Below are 27,751 nucleotides of genomic sequence, written 5' to 3' on the forward strand. Positions count from 1 at the left end.
AACAATACTTCACCAAATATTTGATCACCCTTTTTTCTCATTTCTTATAGTAGCTCCTGGATATGTTTCTCTTATTTAGAACTTTCTTCAAAAGTCTATTCAGCATGATATCTTTATGACATAAACCTGAGGCTATATATGCCTAAGAATATTTTTAAGCCATTTTTTGAATGAAAATGTAACTTGAAATAAAATTCTGTGTCCAAAGTTCTTTTCCCTCAATCCTTTAAAAACAGTGTTTCGTTATTGTTTTGCATACACTATTGCTGTTGACAAGTCTGACCACTTCCTCACAGGAGAACTCATGTTCTTCCTGTGGAGTATGGTACATCCACAGACACCTTGTTCCCTCAACTGGATGAGGCTGCCACTATGATCCAAGTCATTGGCTTCTTAGGCCAAAGTTTTGCTCTCATGCGAATCCCTCCACATACATTAAACACCTATTTTGACTTCAGCGAAGTACTGTTTTAGGCTCTTGGTATGTGAAAGTTTAAGCTTGTCAAAACAAGCTCAGATGAGAGAAACTGATGGGCAGAGCCTGTTAATATGATGCCAGAAAGCAGTAAATGGTTCGTGTCCAATTCACTGTGGCAAAGCTAGTGTGTACATGCTAATAGAGTCAGAATCATAGCTAAGAAAAACACGTGACTCCTAGTTCAGTTTTCTCCCTCAAACCAATCTCAAGACTCAGACTATGGTGATACACAAGAGACGCAACTACTTTTCAGAATGTCTTGTTGCCCTTCCTACAAGGTTATACGGGCCTTGAACAAGGGATGTGGATGATGTGATGCAAGTCAATGACTACTGTCAACAACTTAAACAGTAGGAAGTCCTGGCCAAACTACTACTATGTAGCCAAACTACTATTCATTCATTCATTTATCCAATCCCTCATTAAAAACATTCTCGAGCCCTTGCTATATGTGAAGCCCTGTGCTGTATACCAGGGATACAAAGGAAAGTTTGGCCATGTGGAGCTGAGCAAATGGTGGGGGAAATAGGTCTTAGTCAAGGAGTCTCACAGATAAAAGCAAGATCATACCTGGGAGGAGTGCTCTGAAGGAGAGACTATTGTGCTCTTTAAATATATAAAAGAAGGGTATGAACCAGTCAGAGGGGTCAGGGAATGTTGCCTTGTGGTAGGTGATGATTGAACTGAGATTTAAAGGATGAGCAGGAATTAAATAGACAAGATGAGGAGGGGAAGGTGTTCTAGGCAGAGGGCACAGCATGTGAAAAGAGTCTGTGGCAGGAGGAATGGTTGGGAGTCCATGGGACAGAAGGAAAGCCAATGTGGCCAAAGCAAGAACTCACCAGAGAACATCATGTGACACAAGAGTGAGGAAACAGCCTGGGGTCAGAATGTTGGGGCATCCTAAGCCATGTTGGGGATTTTGATCTTTAGCCTGTGGGTAATGGAAAACCTTGATGTTTTTAAGCCTGGGTGTGGAGATAGTATGATTAGTGTTGCATGTGGAAAATTTCCCTTTGGCTGTAACATGGAAGTTGTATTACTGCGGGAAAGGATCATCAACTGTGGTAACTGATGAAAGTATCACTTTCAGGAATTGGAAACACATAATCATGTGCTTAAGTGGAAGCAAAGCTTTCTCACGTGTGTCGGTTTAGCCCCTTACTTCTTCAAGGCTCCCACTGTGGGAAAGGTAGGCAGAGGCTACATCCCAAGGACAGGGGAAGGAGTGAGCAGCCTCTGATTTCCTGTGTCAAGCTCGAGGGTCAACCAGTGGTCACATTCTTTTGATTACCTCCTTCAACACATGTAGAGCTCTGAGCAGGCCTTTTTAAAAATAGGTTTCTTGTGGTTGATCATCTGAAAACTGATGGCATTGTTTCTAATGATTCCCTGACATGGTGTTTCTCATACTTTAGCTTGAATCAAAATAACTCAGAGGACTTGTTAAACCAGAGACTCCTGGGACCCACTGCTAGAGATTCTGATTCAGTAGGTCTAGGGTGGGGACCAATAATTTGCCTTTTTGATAAGTTCCCAAATAATGCTGGTGATGCTGGTCTGGGAAGCACACTTTGAAAACCACTGCCTCTAATGCAGAAGATCCAAATTGTGGCTGCACATTGAGATCACCTGAGAATCTTTAACAATACCAGCTTAGGAGGGCCCCAGACCAAATAAACCAACTATCCTCAGTAATTCTAATGTCTGCTCATTAGACCGAGAAACACTGGTCGGCGCCTTAGACATTTAATATTAAGACTTAAGTTGCATTACTTTGTATTTCATTTTCCTTTATTTCCAGCTGAAATTTGGAGCTTTTCAACAGAAATAATTTTGAAATGCATACTACTTATAAAAAAGTTCATCTGAATTTTTTGTGTGTGTGCAACTGTTTACAGATTTATTCACAAGATAGGATCATGTTGTTTACAGTGTGTTTTAATGTCTTTTAATATGCTTTTCCCGCTCATTAGTTTACCTTGAGCAAATTTCCACATTTCCATATCGAGGAATATATTCTTAAAAACATCATTTTTAACACCAACATATTATCCCATTGTGTGAATAGCACAGTCTTTGAAATCAGTTCTAATGATATCCTTAAAAATTCCTAGAATTAGAATTAGTGGGTAAATAAAATTCATCTTTTACGAACTTTGGTCCATATTTCCAAATTGCTCCACAGCAAAACGTATACAAATTTATGCTCTCATATATGAGTCTCTATTTCCCTACACTTTAGCCAAACTTTTTAAATTATCATTAAATTTATTTTCCAATTTAGTACTTGAAAAATTAAAATATATTATTTAAAGAAATTTGAGTTTTAGTTTATCTGAGTTTACCTTTAAAAGGCCTACTAGGCAATATCCATTCACGTCTCAATCCATGTAGTTAATGAAATATATGCTGCATGTGAGCATCATTTTGATCTCTAAATTACCATTTTTGTGCAAGTATTGTGGCACTGGTTGTTTTGAAGGCCATATACCCCTTTAATTGTCACTATCATCCTCCTATCTTCTAATATCAGAATGAATATCTTGAAATTTATAGTTCCCCAAAGATATTATCATGTAGATTGTTGTGTGTGTATGTGTTTAAGTGTGACTCATGTCCTAGGAGGTGAACAATGTTGGCTTCAGCAACCCAGATGCTGATGAAACTTCAATTACATAACTTCCTACAGTGCAGATTGCAGTACTGGGGTAGGGTTTCCCTGACTCTCCTCTCTACTCCCTGCTCCAACTCCTCCCCACAAAGTGAACAGCTTTTTCCCTACCGTGCCAGCTGCTCCAACAGCCAGTTTCCACCCTCTGAATTTGTGCCTCCTGCAGAGAAGAGAAGACTTCCCTTCCTACATGGCCCTGGCATGACCAAGAGAGAAGGCAGGAGGAAAATTATCTCTAGTCCAGCAATCTCCTTCTTCCAATTCATGAGCTCTAGTCCATACTGCTATTGCCACATAGCACTGTTGAGGACCGCTAAGGAAGCTTCACGTGGCTCAGGTTTCACTGTTTGGCGAGGAAAGGTGTAGGTCCGGAAGTTTGGCTTGGCTTCAAAGAAGAGAGGGCTTGGTCTTGCTGAGTCACTAGCGATTTCCAAATCAGCACAAAGGGAAAGGTTCCTCACCAGCACAAACTGAAATGTGGCCTCAGAACAAGTTGAGTGGTTGACATTGGGTGTATGACATTACTTTGAGCATTCTTGTGTGTGTTATCTTTATACCAGCTCACCTAAAAACATTGAAGTGATGCCATTCAAACAAAAAAGATTTTAATATTTCTTTCATATGTGGAGAAACTCCCAGGTTAGAATAATCCAGGATTTCCATTGGCACACCCCTTGCCTTCTACCAGAAATACATATACCTTCTCAACTCAGAGATGGTGCTTCTTTTCACAAAATATCACAGAGGAGTTGGTCATCATTTCCCATCTCCATGTGGAGCACATGTTTCAGTGCCTTTGAGCCTTAAGAAAGTCATTCCTTAAGTTTACTCTAAGTCTATTTTATTATACTTTGGCTCTTGACTTCAACACCACCATAATTGAAAGAGTCAACCAAAATTATGTGTAGACCTCTAGAAAAGTGATCAATACCCAAAGCCACACATCCACACTCCGGTCTGCAGGAAAGCAGCACGCCTCACAGGCTCCCATGGAAGGAGTTTGGACAGGATCATCTTTAAATCCTCTCCCACTCTAAGATTCTATATGCTTTGAACTTCATGTCCATGTTAGAGGAAGAAATGAAAAAGCTGTGCCTATTCCCTTTTTCCAATTCTACTTCTAAAATCTTTTTTTTATCGATGTATGACTTACAATGACGTGCACAGATCTTAAGTGTATAACATTTAAGCATGACTCTGAACAAAATTGGAATAATACTGGTCCTCAAGAGAAGCTCCCTCATGCCCCTTTCCAGTCACTATCTCCCCATAGGTAATATCTATTTTCTATTCTATCACCATAGATTAATTTTGCCTGTTTTTGAATTTCATATTAATCGAATTATACAGTATACACTCTTTTGTGTCTAGCTTTTTTCATGCAATGCTATTTCTGTGAGATTCATCTGTATTGTTGTGTGTAGCAATAGTTCCATTCTTTTTCATTTCTTATAGTTCATTGTATGAACATATAACAATTTATTTGTCCATTTTATGGATGGATATTGGATTGTTTCCAGTTTTTTTCTATCATAAATAAAGCTGCTAGGAACATCCTTATATGTGTTTGTTACACATAAGCATTCGTTTCTACTGGGTATATGGCCAGGAGTGGAATTGTTGGGTCATAGGGTCATGTTTAGCTCAGTAGATACTGCCAGTTAATTTTCCAAGGTGGTTTTACTAATTTACATAGCTGCTAACAACGCAAATCTCCAATGTCCTTCTAATTTAATCCAATCTGGTGGGATATACTGGTATCTCATTATGGTGCTAATTTTCATGTTCTTGAAGACTAATGATGTTGAACTTTTTCATATGCTTCTTCCATTATTTCCTAAATAACTGTAATCAGGCTTTAACCTCCATCATTCCGGTGGAACTGTTCTTGTCAAGTAACAAAAGGCCTCCATGTTGGTAAACCAGTTCTTAGTTCTTATCTCATCCTCTTGAGCTCCAAAACCACATATCCCTTCTTCTCCTCCTACCTCACTTGCCAGTCTTTCTCAATCTATTTTTTTGCCAGTTCTTCCTAATCTCCAAGCATTTTAACATAGAAGTGCCCTATTGAACCCCTCCCCTCCTTTGGCCCCAGCTTCCTTATCCCCTTCCCCTACTTTATTTTTTATACCAATTATGACCATTTATAATATATATACTATGTCGATGTATTTGTTATTTCACCTCTACTATAACAAGGACTGAAAGCTCCATGAGGGCAGGAATTTTTATCTCTTTTTTTCCCCTGATTTATTCTCTATACCTAGAACATTCCCTATCATATAGCAAGAACTCAATAAATATTTGATGAATAACTGAGTGATTGATTGAATGAATAAAACAATAGGGAAAGAATGGTAAGAAGCAGTGGAGAAAAATCTAATCACAAGAAATATTTAATGAATGACTATTACAGACATAGCCTTATTTATTCCTAGACACTGCAGGCTTTATATGACTTGCATCACCAGAGTTCAAGTTCCAAAGATATGTGCCATTAATTTTATGAGTGACACATAGATGGGTGGAGAGGAATCAAATCCTTTAAAACATCTGGCTTTGTTTTTTTGTGGCAAGTGTCAAGGTTTCTCAAAGGAAAGCACCAAAAATAATTTTGTAATCAGTTTACATTGCAATGTAAACTGAGGAAGGGTGTGGTTTGGTAGCACTGACATCACATCACTTTGTCCAGTTCTACTGGAAGCTTCCTCAGAACTCAACAGCTGTTGAACTAGTAGCTAAAGTATAGCTGGAGCCAGCTACCAATCTGGACTAAAGTCCATATTATATAACAAAAGTAGTTGATAAGATAGACTAAAATCGCTGTGGCCAGAGCAAACCTTCAAACTGAAAAATTAGCACAAGGAAAGGCCAAAGTCAGCAAGTTCGATCCTTTCTGTCAAAAAATGCAAGGGTCTCTGGGTTTTGGCCCAGGGAAGACCAAGGGGGTGGACATTAGATGAGAGATACAGTTCCCATGTCAGGTCAAGAACAGGCGAAAGGCACAGAGAATGTTTGGTGGTGTTTAATATCCATTTTGAGTTATGGGATCTACAGCCTGTATCTCCTAAAGGCATTTGTGCTCTTAGGTGCTGTGTTGGCTGGATGTCACCTATAGAAGCATATTTCTTTTTTTCTTTTTTTCAAGGAAGAGTAGCCCTGAGCTAACATCTGTTGCCCATCTTCCTCTTCTTGGTGAGGAAGATTGGCTCTGAGCTAACGTCTGTGCCCTTCTTCCTCTATTTTGTATGTGGGATGCCACCACAGCATGACTTGATGAGCAGTGTGTAGGTCTGTGCCCAGGATCCGAACCTGTGAACCCTGGGCTGCCACAGCAGAGCATGCAGCTTAACAACTACGCCACCAGCTGGCCCCTAGAAGCATATTTCTAACTTCTCAATGGAGACCTAAATCTGAAGACTGAGAACAGAATCAAGTCATGGTGAAGGATTTGCTGTCAGAGCTGGAGACTATTTACAAAATAGGCTGAGTATCTTCTTCAGATTCTTGGGCATTGGGCAAATTCTTCAAAGGTAGTAGCTGTCTGCTGGCTGCCCCAACCCTCTTTCTCTAAAAGTACAAAAAGACATTTTGGCCAATAAATCACTAGATGAATGTTTCTATTCTTGGGCTACTGACTATATTTTGCCTTGTATGATGGCTATATATGTACTCCTTTTATTCTTCCTTCTAGATTATAATTACAAGAAGAATAGAGGTTATAGTTTACCAATTTCTAAATCTTTTCTCCTATTACTACCTCCATCTACTCCAGTGCCTTGAGCATGGCAGAAACTCAGTAAATACTGTCAAATTAAATAGAATTTCCTTCAAATGTGTGAGAAGTCATATTATCCTTAGGGCATATTGAAACTCTCCTGTAGTGTGATATATATATAGACATATAGATAGATGTAGATACAGATATACACACACACATACCTTTTATGAGTTCTGTTTCTTTGGAGAATGCTGACTAATACAAATACATAACTTTGGGCTTTTGGAGGCCAATAATAGAGGTGTTCAATGTGAGTCAAAGACTGAATAACCTTGAGATCGCTCAGAAGCCATTATCTTAATTCTGACAGGAAATCTTACCTATTGAGTATTGTTTCCTGAAATGGCACTTTCCCTGAAGAAGTTTCATTTGGAGCCTTTTACTTCAGAGAAACAATTTCTCATATTGCTTTACAGGTAGATCTACACTGACCAGAATTCAATCTACAATAATAGTTACTACATATTGATACCTGTTACTTTCCATACATTCACCCTTATTCTAACAATAACCCTGCAAGAATATATTGTTCTACTCATTTTATAGATGACAAAATTGCCCAATCAAGCACCTCAATCTTGTCGTTAAGCGATGCTTCAACCAACATTGAAAGGTTAAAGACTACAAATCTTTATGGTATGGTAAACTACTAATTAATCACTTAATCTGTAAGCATTCATTGGACATATTATGTACATTGAATACATACTGCATTGTATTATAAAAGTCTAAGATAGGTAAGTGGAAATATATTTTAGAAGGATTTTCTAGAAGCCAGAAAGATGTTTTGTCAACTCCCAATTCTTCAGAAAAATTAGTTCATCAGCGCACCCCTCTCCCTAAGCATTCTAGTTAAGTTACAATTATTTTTCCAACTCTCACCTCACCAAAGACCTCCAGTCTCTTACATCCAACTGCCTAGTTGACATCTTCATTTGATTACATAACATATTAAACTCAGAATTGACTTGTTTCTTTCCTTCCTTACACGCCAATTCCAATCCATCAGCCAGTCCTCTAAGGATGTGTCCTGAATCAAACCACAGCCAATTATTGCTACTGGTGAAACCTTAGCCTGAACCTCCTAATTTGTCCTCTTGTTTCTATTCCTGTTCCCCACCCCTAGAAGCCAGAATGATCTTTCAAAGTGTAAATTAGATCCTGTTACCCTCAGTCCCCACGTAACACAATACTTAGCAGTTGTAATAAAAATCTAAACTCCTTCTCATAGCCTATGAGGTTTTGCATAATATAACCCCATCTTCCTTTTGATTGTCACTTTTAATCACTCTCCAATTTGATCACTGCACTTCAACCACACTGGATTGATTTCTGTCGCCATATATGTATGCCAATCTCTTTCCTGAATTACTGGTTTCTCTCTCCTAAAACACCCTTCCCTATCTATCATATCATTCTTTTGCCATTCAGTTCCACCTGAATTATGTCAGCTCCTCAGATAGTACTTCTCTAATCTCTCTAGTTGGAGTAGCCACCACTGCCAACATATACACCCATGCTCACTATCACTCTCCCTCCCCTCTTTGTCTCATTGTTACTTTTCCTGTTTATTCCTCCCTGATGCTAATGTTATGTGAAATTATCTTATTAATTTACTTGTTTTCACATTTCTTGTCTGTGTGATCCCATTAGGATATAAAGGGTTTTGCTAGCCTTGTTCACAGTTCTGAGAACAGTGCCTGGAGAATGAGGTACTCTGATATATTTTGGATGACTGGATGAAAGCCCTAAAATGTTTCTCCTGAGCACTCATAACAATGAGAAGTCACTTGTGGTGACCTCTGATTCTAGCTCTCTCATGGTAAATGGGCCCTAAAGTCTCATCTAACTTTTCTCATGCTTTTGCACTCAGTTTCTTCAATTTGGATATGCTGTTTCATGTGAATCACATTTTTAACCAAGATATTAAGCAAATGCCAAAGGAAAATTTTAAAAGAATTTGTGTGGGAAGGGTGTTGTTTTTTTCCTGTTTATAACATTTCCCCAAAGAAACTAATCCATCTGCTTGAGAAAGGATGTCTACTAATGTGAAAAGCAGCTGCTATTTTCTTGTAAAATTCATTAGGTGAACAATTTGTTTTCTTTCTCTAGAATTTTAAACTATTGAAAAGTCACACTCTTTTGCTTGGGTACCAAAAATGACAAAACAGATGCAATTTACATTAAGCAAAGTGTAAGATTACATTCTACTATGAGTTTTCAAACTTTCTCCAAATGAACTGTGAACTAGGAACACACCACAGCACCCTGAGGATATTTTTCCTGACATTAAAATAACTACATTGTCACTTGAAATTTAGTCTGTCTTGCTATGTCTAGACTGCATGATATGCTCAGTGTGACTATACTTGGACTGAACTAATTGATTTGCCTGGAAATTATCTTGTATTGTGGATTTGGCAAATCTATTAATCTTGCACTTGGTTTTATTTTTTTCTTTTATAACTGAAGTTCTTTCACTCAGTAATTTTCATTATATCTATCTTACTTAAATAATGATTCTTTGAGTGTGTTTGATTCCTTCCTTTCTTCTTTATTTTTTCTTTTAGAATTGACATGTACTCTTAGTTAAGAAACTAGAGTTTGAAGAAGACTCTTGTAGAGGGCGAGCCTATATATAAAATTCAATCGTAAGCAGCCTCTTCTAACAAGGACATTCTATGATTCCATTCTGCACTTCTAGCTGGCATTGGAAATTTCCATGTCCCTTGGTAAGTAGATAGGTAGATCTATCGATCGATAGATGATGATGATAGATAGATAGATAGACAATAGATAGATATAAAGGAGTTAATATAGATATTAACTTAGGTAGATTAGATAGCTAGATAGATACATAGATGGATATATAGATACATAGATGGATAGATAGATAGATAGATAGATAGATAGATAGATATAGACATATTTGAGTTAACCATACTCCTGAGAAAGCCCGTTATTGTCAAAGGTTCATGCTAGTCTCTTGCTTAATTTCTTTTATTCTTTTTTTTCCTTTTCCCACTCCTATTCTCCACCCATGCACCCCAAATCACAAGCAAGTGTTCTAATATGTTTTACGTGTATCCTTTTGTATGTGTTTGCTCTTACAAAATATACATTGTTTGCAGATAAACTTTAAATTGTTTATAGATTTCATTCCTGTTTCTGTCTTTTCTTTCTTTTTAAAAACTCAAGTTATGGAGCTCTGGGCATATGTAGTCTGTTATTTCTTTCACTGCATAGTCCTTCACGGTGGGAATTCTTCACTTTCAATCTGTCTTTGCCCCAGGATTGGACACCCGGATTGCCTCTAATTTCCACCCCCCAAAACAACACTCTGATGAGCTTCCTTGAAAATGTTTCCTTATGGAACTATGTGAGAACGTCTTTGGGTTGATTATCCAGAAGTACTATTGCTGTGTCATAAAGTATGGGGATATTTATTTGGACTAAGTTCTGCTAGAGTGGTCTCTGCACGAGTATCTGCTCTCTGGGAGAGATATCCCCATATCTCCATCAATACTTGACAATGTCCAGCTTTCTCATTTTTTGCCAGTTTAAATGTAAAGTGATGTCTCATTGTTGATTAATTTGTATTTCTCGGATTAGTAGTGAGTTTGTGCTGCTTTTAATATGCTTGTTAGTCTCTCAGATTTCCTTTCCTATAAATTGCCTAATCGTGTCCTTAGCCCATCTTTTGATTGAGGGTTCCTGTCTTGTTGTTGATTTTCACGTGGTTCTTATGTTAAATATTAGTCTCCTGCGGTTTTAGACATTTAAACTTCTTTTCCCAATATGTAGTCTGTCCATGAACATTATCCATGATGCCCTTCATTGAACAGAAAGACCTAATTATGAGGTAATTAATCAATTATTTTGCTAATAATTTGTGGGACTATTTTAGGGGGAAGCATTATTTAGGAATATTTTCCCCACCTCTAGGTCACAAAGATGGCCTGTTACATTTTCTGATATAAACATTGATCTATAAATCATATAGATCTGGTTTTTACATTTGGTTCTGAATCTATCTCCAATCTACCGTTTGCATTTACCATTGAAAGAGGGATTCAGTTTTATTATTCCACATAAGGGCAAGCCTGTGTTTTTAACACTATCCACTAAACCATCTGCTCTTTCCTATTTCGTTTGCATAATTGCCTTTGCTATATATACTTTGGTCCGTCTCCCTGGGCAACATGTTCTTGAAACTATTTTTGTTACTATGATCTTTTAGCATTCTTAATAACAGATAAGGTAAGTCTTCTCTCTATAGTCTTCTTTTTCTGAGATGTTAGAATATTTTATTTTAGTTTCTTCAAAGATTCAGATTAAAGTTTTATTGAATTTACACTGAATTTGTAAGTAAATGTAGAATGAACTGGATTGGAGTAAAATGTGGAGTGAGTTATTTATTTATTTATTTTTGGTGAGGAAGATTGGCCCTGAGCTAACATCCATTGCCAATCTTCCTCTTTTTGCTTGAGAAAGATTGTCACTGAGCTAACATCTGTGCCAATCTTCCTCTATTTTGTATGTGGGACACCACCACAACATGGCTTGATGAACGGTGTGTAGGTTTGCACCCAGGATCTGAACCTACGAACCCTGGGCCAACAAAGCGGAGTTTGAGAACTTAACCCCTACGCCAATGGGTCAAACCCTGGATTTTTTTTTTTTTTAATAATTTTTAGTCCTCATATCCAAGATAATAAAATGCTTCTTGATTTGTTCAGGTCATTTTCTAGAAATCTTATATATTCTTATGTAAGTTAACTTCTGATAACTTTTTTGTTGTCTTGAGAAAGATGTCTTTTCTGTTGTTGCATTTTCTATTTGATTACTACAGATAAAGAAACGTGCTCTTATTATTGCAAAGTTATCTTGAATCCAGCAAACATATTAAACTCTTAATAGCTCTAAGAATTGACCTGTACCTCTGTTGGTTTTTCTAGATAGATAATCATATCACTTGCAAATCATGAGTTTTATCTTTTTGCTTCTAATCCTTGAATTTATGTCTTTTTCTTTCTGGGTAACATTCACCAGCGTGTCTAGTACTATGTGAAATAGTGACAGTATATCCTACTCTTTAAAGAAATGCATCTAAGGTCTCTTCATTAACCACAATGCTTTTTCTAGGTTTTTGGTATATAACTTTTACCAAGCTAACGCATTTCCTGGCTATTCCTAGTTTTCTAAGACTTTTTAAAAAATTGCAAATTTCTGCTCTTGGAATCAAGACTATACGAGGCTCATAAAGTGAGTTGGGCAGCGCTACTCCTTTCTTGTTATCTGGAACAACATATATAAGTTGGAAGTTAAATGGAAAATCAGAGTTCCTTTCCAATATGGGCAGTCTGGGCTCTCTGGAAAGACATAGACTTTGTTACATTTCCAGTGTCAATGCAAATAATCCATGACCAATCTGTAAATCAAACTGGGGTGAGTTTATTATGAGCCGGATCTGAGGACCATATAGCCTGGGAGAATCCTTTCACAAAATAATGTTGCACTCCAAAGAAGTACGGGGTATACAGAGTGGTTATATACTGTCAAAGAGCATGTATCACACATGATTGGAATGTCCCTTTTACAATTGTCACAAGATTGCCTAGCTGGCACAGCAATTCACACAGCAATTGATGAACACAACAGGTAACAGGTCTGTTGTCTAGAGCTGGGTGGTCACAGCAGGTCAGCAATCAATCTCTAGCCTAGGGAGAGATGCTTCTCCTTAAGGAAATGCCCAAGTGGGGGAAGTTGCGTCTTTATACTTCTTTATCTTAAAGGACATTGTTCTTGTCTTTGGGACGCAGTAAATACTTACAGCAGATACACAATGCAGGCTCAATGGCCACGTCAGCCCCTTTTGGAAAAACAAGGTCAGGTTAAATTACTTTTACACCAAATGGCTTCCTCATATACTCCAGTGTATCCTATTGCTTGCCATTTATTTATCACCAGCTAGAAAAGGTTTGTTTTGCTCAAATTCAACATTGGTTTCTGGTTGGTGTCTTCTACCTTGGTAGGAGGATGCCTGGTCTTTCAGCCGCTATGTTGCATAAACCAAGAGGACACTTACTAAAGGGAGGAATTTGTTTCCATTGTTGTTCAAACTCAGTTTCAGTTCTCAGTGAGTGGAAGTAGTGGAGAAGGATTCTAAAGCCATCTCTCAGTGACGTAATTATTTTTGCTTGTTTGTTGCCTGTAAGCTTAATTACCCGGAAGGCCAAAGGTAAGAACTAGAAGTAAGCATGCAAGAAAAAGGAGTGTGGTAAGTTGTATCTGGCAAAATGCCATCAATGACGAAGCTGGCCTTAACATTTCCTTCAGCTTGACTAAACTTTAGACAGGCCTCCTCCTAACTCTGGATCCTGATCCCCCTTTTATTAGGGAATTTACTTTAGAAAACTTGTAATTGTAAATTCTTTCTCTGACTCTTTGAGATGTGAATCTTTTCAAAAGATTCTTGCTACTTTTACAACCCAGGAATGTCTTTCTCAAGGACCTGGGAGAAATCCCTTTGAAATGTAATCATCAAGGAAGATAGTACCACATCTCCCAGTCTCTGTGGGAGGGTAGGAGCCTAACTTCAGTGGGTGCCTTGCTCCAAGTTGCAAAATTACCTCCTGTCATAAAGGTATGAGCAATTTATTTTTCCCCTGGATAAAGCCAATTAGCAAACACAGCTGGCCTCTGACTTCCCCCTAACGTCCTCTAGTACTTTCCCACTAGCTCACCTGTGTGCCTAAAAACCCTCCTGCCCTTGTTTCAGTGGAGTTGAGTTCAGACTGAGTTCTGGCTTCTCTCCCCTATTGGAATAGGCTTGAATACAGTCTTCCTTGCCTGTTTAACTTTGTTTGGTGAAATTTGTACTTTAATGGAAACAAAGATGGCTGAATGAAAATATTTGGACAGGAAGTGTGGAAGTATTTGAGTTAGGCATTCTGAATTGCCTGGTGCATCGTTAAGACCAGAAGGACATAGTTATTAGGGTCCCTTGAAGAACAAGGTCTACTTAATTGACTCTGATGATTGAGTTTCTAATTTTAAGTCAGGTTTTCCCTCTGCTGAACAGTCTAATCAACTAAAGATCCATGTCAGCCTCATTACACAGAGCCTCTAAATTGTATTAAAATGGCAAACTCCAACTCCTTCCCAATGCCATCCCAAATTGGTCTGAGAGGAAAGGTTAGTGGAGCTTTGGGACAGTAAATGTCACAAAGGGGTGATCAAACAGTGGTGTTTGACTTCTCTCCAATGATGTGTATTGGCTTTGAAAAGATTTTCTGATTTAATATATCCTTTGCCTCCACTTCACTGACAACAATCAAAATATCTTGGAAAAGAGGTTGTTCAAGCATACCTCAGAGCTATTGTGGATTTGGTTCCAGATCACTGCAAAAAGCCAACATTGCAATAAAGTGGGTCACAAATTTTTTGCTTTCCCAGTGCATGTAAAAACTATATTTACACTATACTATAGTCTATTAAGTGTGCAATAGCATTATGTCTAAAAAACTGTACATACCTTAATTAAAAAATACTTTATTGTTAAAAAATCCTAGCCATCATCTGAGCCTTCAGCGAGTTGTAACCATTTTGCAGATGGAGGGTCTTGTAAAAAACACAGTATCTGTGAAGTTCAGTAAAGTGAAGCACAATAAAACAAGATAAGCCTGTATGTGAAAGAGTGTGTACGTGAAAAAGAAAAATGGAAGCATCTCCAGTCTTCCCTCAGTCTGATATATTCTCAATCATTCCATGCTACCCCACTACAAATTCAATAGGGGAGTCCTTATCCATCCTTCCAAAATTAATTGAAGTATTTGCTCTTCTATAAAGCTTTCCTAGAAACCCTACACCTGACTCTAAGCCGCCGTGTATGTACTTCTATCACAGCATTGCCTGCCACGTTGCAATTATTTCTTTGTGCATGTGTCTCCATGAAGTCAAGGACTATATCTTATTTAGCTCTGTAGCCTGATCACCTACCACAGTGCTTGACACACAATAAATGCTCAATAAACATTGTAGAGTGATAGATTTAGTTCATATCCTCATTTTCAACCTAAAAAGCAATTAGGTTTGAGATATATGCTCAGGATTTCATAATTGGGCTTATATTACAAAGTTCTAAGCAATAGTAATACAATAACACAATTTACCATTCTATTTAGAACTCTACCACTACACACCTTACTATCCTATGTGGCACCGTAGAAAACTACTCCTGCTCAACAGTCAGTGGGAGTCCGAGAGTAATGAGTTCTGAGTGGCCCTCCACTCACTGAGAGTCAAAAAAGCTATGACCAGGGGCCGGCCCGGTGGCCGAGTGGTTAAGTTCCTGCACTCTGCTTCAGCGGCCCAGGGTTTCAATGGTTCGGATCCTGGGAGCAGGCATGACACTGCTCATCAAGCCATGCTGAGGCAGCACCCCACATGCCCAACTAGAAGGACCCACAGCTAAAAATATACAACTATGTACCGGGGGGCTTTGGGGAGAAAAAGGAAAAAATAAAATCTTTAAAAAAAAAAAGATATGACCACCCTTTATTCAGGAAGGTAACATGTTTTGAGTTCTTTCACCATTAGGGAGACGAGTTTGGCCTAATGGAGGTAATTTATGGAGGAATTGACTAGGTCAAAGCAGAAGTCAAAAGGCGGAGACATTTTACTCTCAAGTGCCATTGCCTTTTCTCCATTTTTTCCCACAAAGAATGCTGAGAGTTAACGGGCTCAGATGGATTTCAGCATTGTGTTAACAAGGCCAAAATCAAGATTTAGGACTCCTTAAGAGTTTTGGGCTTTTTCGTTTTTCTGTTTCATGTCTGCTCTCAGTCTATTGCCACATCAGGAACTATCATCATCATCAAGTATATGCTAAGTTAGCAGCTACATAACCCAGGCATTAATAACACAAAGAACTGTACAACATAATCTCTGCCCTGTCAAAGCTGAGAAATCCATAAGGAAGACCAAGGAATGGATAGATCACGCTTCTATTTCCAGAGATACAGGTCTTTCAGATTTCTTCTTTTGATAATGTCCAGATTCCAATTGGTAAGATTTCCAGATTCCTCTTTGTGATATTGAGGTTGCAAAAAGAATCCCAAAGATAGCCAGGATTTCAACAGTCCTCAGGATAAAGCTCATTTCTAGATTCTAGCTCCAAAAGGTCATGGTAAAGCATGTTATATCTCTGTGCTCACCCAAATCTGCACCCTACACATGGTGAAATGAAGCAAAATCTTTCCCATGAGGATTTGTGAATCGGAACTCACTCTCCCATGTGGTGATCTGAAACTACATGAGGGCTGTGTGCTGACTGAAGGTGATGTTGAGGTGAACTGGGGAGTGCCTACTTTTAGCTCAGGGCTGCCACTTGGTTTCCTGATACTTTCTCTACTTGAGTTTATCTCCACCACTTTCCTCTCGGTACTTCTGCCCTCCACATAATGCCATTTACACCACAGCGGAAGTGTAAAAGGAGGGGTGAGGCTGAAGAATTTCTTTAGGTCATTGCCAGCCCTGCTGAGGAAATAAGTTGGAGTAAATTTCTCAATCCCCAGAGGACCTGATCATGCCAGTTGCCCACACTTGTCTCAGGCGACTAGATCTGCAAGTGGAACCTGGCATCATTCCCTGAAATGGCTCATGGTGTTCCCTGAGCATGAGAGAGACAGAGGATAAGGTAGAGAATATCAGTCCTATTGGCAAGAGTGAAAACAACCAAGTATATATTAAATGTTGTGCCTATAAAATTCCCAGTCTCTTGTTCCAATGAGTTTCAATGAGAGGGCACACATAAAAGAATTTAGAAAAATATTAAGCCTACGTGTGGAAGGTAACGTTACTTCTATCTTGTGTTTACTTTGTAACGCCCCCCGTCGTCACTAATTCTCCACATCACAGGGAGGGAAACAAACAGAGAAAAGTTAATACATTGAAGATCAAGTGTGTGATAATTTTCTCCTTGTTCCCCGACTTCCACGCTCATTCTCGTACTCACCCAACAAATATTTAGTGAGCCCTGATTCTGTGAAAAATATTGTTTCTTAAAAATAGTGTAATATTTATCAATTAATTCTAATCTTGTGGTTACATGGCAATTTTTTCTTTCTTTTTTTTTTTGCTTTTATTTTCCCCTGATCATCCCCTTAGACCCTTCTGAATAGAAGGCTAAGAAATGTTTTTCCACAGTCACATAGCAAGTCAGAAAAGCCTTGGAATTTGAGTCCAGCCCCCTTGAATCCTCTCTCCACCAGGTCACGTTGCTGCTAATTGTGGTCTTAGACCATCAAGACTCTTTAGCTTTTCTAACAAGTGCATCCACATTAACAAATTTGGCTAATTTTTTTTCTTTTTTTTCTCTTCCATCTCTTTCTTTTTTCTCCTTTTCTTTTCTTTCAGGCAAAATAGATTTGTATGTTGTCAACCAAATTAAGAAAAATCTTCCTTTATCCAATTCACAAGTTTGGCAGAGAAATCCAATAAACGTACTCACCGTCTTATTACCGTATCTTTAAAATCCAATTGTTGAAAATTAATGTAAAACAAAAACAAAATTAAACTTCAAAAACATGGCAGTGTGAATTGACTTTAACAGCATTTTACAGAGGAGTTGTAGCCATTCTCTAGTATTAATGACTCACTGTTGCACTTAACACATTACAAAATGCTTTCAGACAAATCTCATTTGAGAATCTCATATAACCCTTTGAGAATGAAAGCCAAAGCAGGATTCATGCTCTCCATTTCATGGGAGATTAAGTAGACGTGGAGAATTTAGTGACTGATGACGTAAGGTCACACAAGTTCTATTTGGCAAATCCAGTCTTCCTATACTACTAATGCATTTTCCCAGAACAACAATTCTTTGAGAAGAATTTAGTTGTATTGAGCGAAACTAAACTTGCCTCTATATCACACAAGGCAGAGCCATGTGATGCAGGCACTAGAAGTTTCTTACACCATTCTCCCATCGTTGAAACAAACTTGACCAACCGTGAGCAAAAGTGAAATGCCCAGGAAGTTTGTCATTTGAGATTCTGTCATTCTCCTTCATCCTTTTCCCTCCATTTGCCACCCCTATCTCCCACCTTCAGACATCCTTTGGCCTTCTGCTTACTTCACACTTCTCCACCCATCCAAACAGAAAAAGCATTTCAAAGATCTACATGTTATCCTTCTGGTTGGATAAGGGCATAAAGGAACCATCAGTAAGGATAACCACTGTGTGTCCCTAAGGAGATGGCTCTTTTTCCCTTTGGAGGAATTGTTGCACATATGTAATGTGTATGCGTGTGCAGAGAGGTAGGTTGAAGGAACAAAGGATGAGTTGAAGGATGTTCCTGATGTCCAGAAAAAAATTATAAGCTTTATATATTATTTCTACCACTGAAAAACTCAGCCATTCATATAATCATTGACTCAATATTTATTAATGCAATAATTTAATGAATACCTACTCTGCATCTCTTCTATATTTTAGGGATCCACTAGTACTCTCCCAGGCTATTGTGCTAGACAGACATATAAATGGATAATTGCAGCATGGAGTGAAAAAAGCATAATGATGTTGGTAAGTACTATGCGTAATAGTGGCACAAAGAAGGAAGTAATCAAGTTGTGAGATGGAGGTCAGCAAAGGCCTCTCAGAGAAGAAGATATTTCAGTTGGAGTTACAAAGAGGAATAAAACTTAGCCCACCAGATATTCCAGGCAGAGAAAGCACTTGCAAAGACATGAAGGCCTGAAATGGACTGGCACATTCAGGACACTACAAATAGTCCAGTAATGGAAAGGACTGGTGAAGGGAGAGACTGAGAGCAATCAAGATCATGGAGAGATGTGTATGTCATGGGGAGTATACTTGTGTTGTTTTTGCCTGACCAACACCTCTTCCTCCTTAAAGTGATGATAGCACCCTAATTTTCTTTGGGGAACTACATTTTCCTGCTTGTGACCTTGGGTAGTCTATCTTTCATGGAAACCTCCTAGAGACAGACAATGACTCAAGTCACTGACCCTAGCTACTCAGTCTAGGGTTCTATCTTCCTTGACTACAGTGATCAGTTCAATGCACAAGACCCAAACTAGACCAACAAGAGCCCTTCCTGATTTGACATATGGAAATTGGGATAGAGGGTCATTTTTCCTTTAGAATCTTGAACTGCGTGGATCATGTATGCCTGGAGTTGTAAATAGCTACCTTCTCCAGCTGACTACAAGTTGTCTGCTAAGTTAGGTAAATGCACTGAGGAAAGTAGAAGCCAGGGACAGAGAGCTAGAGAAAGAAAGATGGAGCCCTGGTGATATCACTTGAGCCCTGTGCCTGAAGCTTTTGATCAGTTCCTGACCATGGGTTCTAATTGAGCCAATTTAAATTGAATTTCCTTCACTTGTACCAAAAAAGTTCTCAATATTAAACCATGCTAAGGACTTTGGACTTTGTTATCTGGGCAATGAGAGTATCTTCAAAGTCTGAGGCAGTGAATAGATTTGTGTTTTAGAAAGCATATGCTGGCAACAGTGCAAAGAACGGGTAGGAATAAGGAAGGGGTTGTCCAGGAGCCCAGTTAAAAATCTAGTATGATATTCTAGACAAGAGACCAGCAAGGCCTGAACCAAGGCAGTAGTAGTGGGCATGAATAGGAAGAATCTATTTTGAGGAAGATTTAAGAGGTAATTAAATGGGTAAGGGGTGTGAGGGGGAGGAAGGGTTTAGGGATTATTCTTGGCTTTATTGCATGGATTTTTAGGTTGGATGGAGTTCTGGTCAACCAAAAGAGAGAATCCAAGAGGAGATAAATATTAGGGGTTGGAGGAGGTAAGTTCATCTAGGGAACTTTTAAACTTAAGATTTTGTGGCACATCCATATGGAGATGTCCTGGGGGCAGTTAGTTATATAGTTCTGACACTTGGGGATAAGATTTGGGCATGAGATCCAGACTTGGATGTCATCACTATACAGATAATACCAGAAGCTCTTGATGTGGAAGAGATTACCCAAAGAAACTGAGGAACGAGGAGAAAAGAAGACCAAGGACTGAACTTTGAGGAATGACAGCTTTTAAGAGTGAGCCTGTAATGGAACTGGAAAGGAGATGTCAGAGGGATGAGGGAGGAATCTTGAGAGAGTCATGTTCCAGAAGCTAAGCTACTGAGAGAGAAGTAGTCAATGGCATAAAATACCTCAGAGATGTCAAGTAAGGTAAAGACTGTGAAGTGTCCTTTATTTGACTATTTGGAGGTCTTCTGTGACTGGAGCCTAAGCACTTTCAAGGGAGTACAGGAGCCAGAAAGACAAAACTTCGTAATCAGAGTAAATAAGAGACAGTGTTTCCATACAACTGTACCTTCCTGGTATTTTCAGACAGTATTGATTACATGCAGAATTTTGCTACCTGTTATATCATATGGAGGGCAGAGCAAGCAGAATTTTACAGAAAATTGTTAGTCTTTTATTGTGAACTCTATACTTCTGATGTGAAAAATATCTGGTGAGAACAGGGTTATGTCATAGACAATTTCAGAAACCCAAAATACACGTCTTTCAGAATCATCTAGTTGCTATATTTGTGTCTATTTAGACTGTTCTTCACCATGTCAGGTATCACCTGGCTCTCTTTCAGGCTAAGCGCTTTAATTCTGATCAAATAATAACAGTTTACAAGTCAGAGACATCATTTAAAATGATGAATTACTATCTTTGGCTCAATCTAAGTTCACTTGAGCTGAGGATTAGATTGAGGTTTCTAGCTATGTATCTTAACACCCTCCTTAGAGATCTTGTGTGTGTAAATCACACAACCACAGAATTAGGCCTTAAGGTTAAAAAGATACGTATATATATATGAGTGACTATATATACAATTTTTATGTGTGTGTGTGTGAGGCAGATTAGCCCTGAGCTAACATCTGTTGCCAATCTTCCTCTTTTTGCTTGAGGAAGATTGTTGCTGACTAACATCTCTGCCAATCTTCCTCTATTTTATAAGGGATGCCACCACACCATGGCTTGGTGAACGGTGCTAGGTCCACACCCAGGATCCGAACCAGTGAACCCTGGGATGCCAAGGTGGAGTACATGAACTAGACCACTATGCCACTGGGCCAGCCCTGTGAATGACAATATTTTTAAGACACTTTAGATAACTCTGGCTCTAAATGGAAAGTGCAGAGAAGAGAAAAAGAAAGGAGAAGATAAAAGATAAAATTACAGAAGAGGAAGAAAAGGGAAAAAAAAAATCAAAAGGTAATCGTCACCATGAGAGTATTGTCTAGGAGCTCATGTAAAAAAAACACCTGAAACGAAGGCCTTTACAACAGCAGAAAACTTGGCTGCAGTATGGCCTCATTGCAAGCTTTCTACTCTCTCTGGGCTTTCCTAGCATAGGAAGTATGCAAAAAAATTAAATGGCCTCACTGCCCTTTAAAACTACCTAGGAGCCTCATGTCAAGAAAACCTGACTACCGGGGCTGGCCCCGTGGCCGAGTGGTTAAGTTCGCGCGCTCCGCTGCAGGCGGCCCAGTGTTTCGTTAGTTCGAATCCTGGGCGCGGACATGGCACTGCTCATCAGACCACGCTGAGGCAGCGTCCCACATGCCACAACTAGAAGAACCCACAACAAAGAATACACAACTATGTACCGGGGGGCTTTGGGAAGAAAAAGGAAAAAATAAAATCTTTAAAAAAAAAAAAAAGATTAAATGAACTAGAATATGTAAAGTACCAAGACCAGAGTCTTGCACAGAGTACTCACTCAATCAGTTGCTATTGTTTTATCATTATTAATGTTGTCATCAAAAAGAAAGGGGATTTTTCTTGGAATTTTTGCTTGGGACCCTATTATTTTATCTTGTCCAACTGAATGAAACTAATTACAGGTGCTGTGATAGAAGGACACACACTAAGCCCCAGATTATTGAGAAATCCTCAGCCTGGCCAGGCCCTGGTGAGTATAACTTCCAGTATCTCGACCTTTGCACTCTCTGTGGGTGCTCAGGAAATGAGAGAGGATTTATAGAATGTCCTCCCCACTTTTTCTAATTATGGTTTTATTTCTTGTCAAAGGGAGAATATTTTCCTACATGTCACATCCTCAACTTTGATATATTATCCAAGATAAGTTACAGCAGCAGCTCTTACTTCTCCAGATGTTAGCTCCTACTTGGGTGGCTGAATAGCTTTCATCCTTGAGACCAGAAAAAGTCTCATCTTCAGAAACAATGCTATGATGCACTAACAACACTAAATTAATTTCCTGTCTTGGGTGGGTCCAGAGCATTCCAGTAAGGTCACAAGTATGTTATGGACTGTGAAAGAGTAAAAAATATGCTCCCTTCTTTTGCAAGCTTCCCCAAGATCCATGTGAATGAAGCACACTGACCTCATGCTTTCATGTAAAGTATTATTGATATCAGAGCTGGCAGAGGAAAAGGATGACTGGGCCAGGCAAGGACTGAGCAGGGAGGCGCTGTTAGCATATTTTGACATTCGGCCTGTCTCTGGCTGAGAACCTTGAAGATCATCCATGCTTATCCCTCTGAATATAGATTTCTTTTCCTTAGGAATAGAATTTTCAGCAGGACACCCATAAGCAAGCTGTGACGTGCACTCATAGCCAGCAAGTGGCTCTCTGAGGGTTCCACCCATCATGATCATCACCGGGTTATCTTTGCATCTTCCCTCAGTCCTGAGTCTCTACTCCACTCATTCTAGTTGTCTGACGGTACAGGCTGCACAGAGTCAATCAAGCAAGCATCTATCTATAGGGCCCAGTTATGGGCCTAGTGCTATGTATCTTCTTCTTTTTTTTTCCCTAAGGATTGGCACCTGAGCTAACATCTGTTGCCAATCTTCTTCTTTTTTTTTCTTCTTCTTCTTCCCAAAGCCCCCTAGTATATTGTTGTATATTCTAGTTGTAAGTCCTTCTAGTTGTGCTATGTGGGATGCTGCCCCAGCATGGCCTGATGAGCGGTGCCATGTCTACTCCCACGATCTGAACCAGCAAAACCCTGGGCCACTGAAGCAGACCATGCAAACTCAACCACTTGGCCACAGGGCTGGCCCTTGTACCTTGTATTGTCCATGTAAAAGAATTCTGTGACTTAGTCTCTTTCTGCCAAGTTTGGAAGACAACGTGAGCATGTCCAAAGTGATTAAAAAGTTATAAGTATCTAAATAGTAATGCGAACCTCCAAGGTAGGAGTCCTACAGTAAGGGAATTCAAGGTTGGCTTTAGTTCCGTGATGGAAAGGACCTGAGCAAGAGGAATTCAGCTGAGCCTTGGAGGATTGGTAGGTTTAGAGAAGGGTGTTCCAAATAGTGGGAACTAAAACCACAAAGGCTGAAGTGTGCAGAGTAGGTGTGTGGGACTGGGGTAGGGGACTGAGGAAGAGGGTGAGGTCAAATGACAGGAGAATTGAGACTATTGAGACTATTATACGGGGAGTTGCATAAAGTCAGTGAGGAACCAGGAGGAGCTAGATACTGTGTGTTGGCTGTTTTACCTCGTTTTTAGGGCTGCAGTGATGGCCTGGCACAGAAAGCTCTCATTTGTCCTTAGTCCTCTCTCTCACTCCCACCGCACACCAGCACCACAATCCATCGTGAAGAAGGGTTGTTCACACCAAGAATGGTGTGCTTGAACCCACCCTGTTGCTGACCAGGAACAAAGGCTCAGACTTTCAAGCACCCTTGTGCATTAAGTGCATGGCCTCTGCACACTGACCTCAGCTCCCAATGGGAGGCTGCTTTCTAGAAAAGATTTCACCAACTGCCTTTCTGCTTCAAGATGGTAAAACCAGCATTCAACTCTTTTGGTTTTAATTTTAGTTCTCGTTCAACACTTCCCCAGTGAAAGAGGCAAAGAAGAGAATTATCTTTCTCAATATTCCCTGTTCTCAGCAAAAATCACATAGGTCTTTTTCCCTTCAACAACCAGAATACAAGTTCTCACCTGCTTCTGGGTCCTGATACAATGCATAAGTAGGGTTTTTATGTATATTTCTCTGGCTGGACTGTGAGCTCTCCAAGGACAAGACACTATGCCCCACGTGCCACATTCGTCTTTGCACCCCAGTGCTTAATAGAGTGGCTGATGCCTATTGAATATTAACAAATAGAAAAGGAGAAAGATTCCAAAAGAGTTTCTAGCCTTTGTCCTGAAATTCTTTCTAGGACAAAGCAGATCATGAATGAATGAATGAATGCATGCATGCTTACTCCACCCAACACAGTGCCATTAAACTCCTTAAGTTTAGGTTAATGTTTCCTTTAAACTGAAAAAGATTGGATGTCCCCATTAAATCATGAAGTCTTTTCCAAAATGCCAGCTAGCGATGAGCAAGGTCTTATACTCACACAGGGTAATTTTGCTAAAGAGGAGAGTGCAGGTTAGGTTACAGAGTTTCAGGTATTTATTGGGAAATTAGAAGATGGTGACACCACACAATGGACCGCTTTATGTGTCTCATGTGATGGAAGGAAGGGCTCAGATTATGGGAAAGGGTGCTAAGGAGGGAGATGAAAGTGCACAAAAGACCACATTGCTTCTTCCTCATTTGACCTTTAGTTAATTAAGTTGCACAATTTTGCCACATTCAAGGAAGAGACCATGTTCTTATCCCTAGAAAACCATTCCTTCCCTCTAAATGCAGAATTTAGCAGTTTTTCCAGAAGTTCTTGTGCACATCAGGCTGAAGTCTTTTTTCTCCCCCCTAAAAAAAATTTCTATGGAGAAAAGAGAAAAATGAGCATTCTAAAATCAAATAGGGATCTAGAAGAGGAAAAGAACAAGACACTACTGGATTTATTAAGAAAATCTGTGTCACAAATAAATTATTAAGAAACTGCAATATTACCTTTAAAGAAAATTCCCCAAGGTCCCTAAAAATTAGCTAGGATAAAGGTGACAATTTGGTGGCCTTTTTTAGAGGCCTAGTGCATAAACGTTAAGAAAATGCCCCCAAAGCGCTTGCATAGCTTTCTCCAACATGGGTATTGCCTTATTTTTCTTTGGATTTTAGCACTTTTTATCACCAATTCGAGAACTAACTAAAATTAATTTATCTTGTCCAAATTTGTCCCAGTGTTTAAAAGGACACACCATCCAGTGGCATTGTATTTAGGTCGATCGGCAGTTTTGCCAAGAAGAGAACAGAAGTGAGGTGGAATGATGTAGTCACGGTGGCAAAAGAAATTCCTCAAACTGAAGACACAGATGTCTCCTTTGGCTATCACACCATGGCAGAATCCTGAGCCTCATGCTTTTTAATAGCCACTCCCTCCACTCCTGCCCACAAGCACACAATGCACTCATACACCCTCACCTCTACTTCCTTCTGGGAGCCTTTCCTGCACAGCTCTCACTCACCCCTCCTTTCTAAAAACACCTAGAGATAATATCCACTCTGCATCTTATTGTCTGGCTCTTCTAGTGTTTCGTATAAGCACTCTCTGTCTCTAATCAAACTGCAAAGTCCTTGCGGATGAGGGACTGTGCTTATGTACTATTTCTCTTAAGACCCTCACCTGGTCCTTATGTTGTGTTGAATTTGTCCTAAGCACTTAGAATGTAATGGTTGATGGATTGTTCTAGATAGAACCTCTCATCCTGAAGGTCTGTTTAGTATCTCTATCTTAAGTGAAAATTTTTCAAACATAAAGTCTTCTGGAGTCCCCAAGAGAAAAGAGAGAGTAGAATTTACCATCACTTTCCCTAATTCAGCCAAGGAAAAAGTAACAAATTATACACAAGGGCAACTATAGGGAGGTTTCTCATCCAATCATATTTCCCCCTCTGGAATATATGTCCTGCGTCATGGATTGACTGTGTCCTTGAGATCCAAAAGGCCAAGAAGTTGTCCCACAACATCAGAAAGAAAAGAAAACAGATATTTTTCCTCAAAAACTTTGGCATTAACTCCATAGGGGGACACCTTGGTGTCAGAAATCATGTAGAAACTCCATTTCCTGGTGATTACAGACATGTTTCATCGGTGGCAGATTCCCAAAGGGTATATCTGTCTCCTTTATATCACTTGAATTGCCTTCAGATTGCAAGCTTCTTCAGGCCATGAACTTGTTCCCTTTGATTTTGTAGTTCCCTCCATTTCTCCTAGAGATTGATTACATGGTATTCAATAAATATTTGATTAAATGACACCTTCGTTTGTGATTTTTATTTCAATTACTGGTATGCATTATAATAGTTACTCTCAGTCAGGGCAATAACTCTCCTCCCACTAACGTGGTATCTTGAAAGGATTTTGTTCCTTAACTGAGGCTTATAATCTACATTGATCAGTGAGCTGATATAGCAGAAGGGTGAAGAGTTCAGTCTCAAAGTCAAACTACAGGAGCTTGTAACCTGGCTTTGCTACTTATTTCTTGCGTGAACTTGGACAAGTTTCTTATCTTCTCTATATCTCAGTTTCTTTATTTGATATGGACTTGTTATGAGGAGTAAATGAGATGATCTACATAACGTACTTAAAACAGCACCTGGTACCAATTAAATGTTCAGTAGATATTAGTTATTGTTAGTCATTCTTCTTGCCCAGCTCCAGAGGGTAAGTCAGCCACCTGGAGTTCTGGACACATTCTCTTTGGACTCTGAATTTGGAACCTCCACTCTGAAACAGAGATTCTTTCCTGTACAAGAAGGAAATTTCCAGGGCCTCATATAGATGATTTTTTCTTAAATTTTATGTGATCAGACCAAAGTCTGATAGAAATACTTAGAATTGGATAGTATTTTGGAATGTGTTGTGATCAACATGACCTGTGAAAACAGCTGAGTGATTAACTTCTTGAAGTGGGTGTCAAGAAATTGCTATCTTATTTCTGTTTCTAATTCTGAGACTGCACTGTCTGGAGAAATTACTTTCTTTTTGTATTTAGATTTTCCTTAAGATAATCTCTGAAAAATAATATTCTTTCCTTTTCTACTGTTGGAGAATGTCCAAAAGCCCTCCAAGCGTTCCTTCCAAACAGGAGCTAAACACGAGGAAATAAAAACCCTTCCTGGTTTGTAGTTTCTCAAATCTATCTTTCTGTTTCTGCAATAAACTAATTGAGAAAGAAGTTGGATGAGGGGCTGGCCCCGTGGCCGAGTGGTTAAGTTCGCGCGCTCCGCTGCAGGCGGCCCAGTGTTTCGTTGGTTCGAATCCTGGGCGCGGACATGACACTGCTCATCAGGCCACGCTGAGGCAGCGTCCCACATGCCACAGCTAGAAGGACCCACAACGAAGAATATACAACTATGTACCGGGGGGCTTTGGGGAGAAAAAGGAAAAAATAAAATCTTTAAAAAAAAAAATAAAAAAAAAAAAAAAAAAAAAAAAAAGAAGTTGGATGATTTTCTCTCATCAAAAACAGAATTCACAAAGAGGAACCTATTGCATGAGGGAAGACATTGTTTAATATGGATTCACTTTCAGGGTAGGATAACATTAGGTAGGAATCATTTTGTTGAAATTTTTCTATGACCTGAGTTAAGATTGCAAAATGCAAATCTCAAGTTATCCTGAGAACCCTCCACAAGGATGTCAGTGATTTTACAACTCTCATCCAAGTACTCTTGAATCTTTGGTTAATCAGAATAACGCAAACTTGGCCAATCTCAGAAGTCCCTGAGTATTCTGAAACAAATATTTCTTTTTTTTATTGAAATATACTTGATGTATAACATTGTGTAAATCTAAGGTGTACAACATGTTAATCTGATACATTTATAAATTGTAATATGATTGCTATTGCAGTGATAATTAATACCTCTATCACATTACGTAATTATCCTT

At 39.1% G+C, this 27,751-nt stretch overlaps 1 long non-coding RNA gene across 1 annotated transcript in view; it reads left to right on the top strand.

Annotated features, from left to right (window-relative positions):
• LOC103544199 (uncharacterized) overlaps positions 1–27,751 on the top strand; it is a 275,975-nt gene that overhangs the window by 238,362 nt on the left and 9,862 nt on the right. The window contains exons 5-6 of the long non-coding RNA XR_011531947.1: positions 18,434–18,523; positions 21,833–21,900. This is a non-coding gene — a long non-coding RNA (uncharacterized lncRNA). The remainder of the gene's footprint in view (positions 1–18,433; positions 18,524–21,832; positions 21,901–27,751) is intronic.

Source organism: Equus przewalskii, chromosome 23 (genome assembly GCF_037783145.1).
Source record: "Equus przewalskii isolate Varuska chromosome 23, EquPr2, whole genome shotgun sequence".
NCBI lineage: Eukaryota > Metazoa > Chordata > Mammalia > Perissodactyla > Equidae > Equus > Equus przewalskii.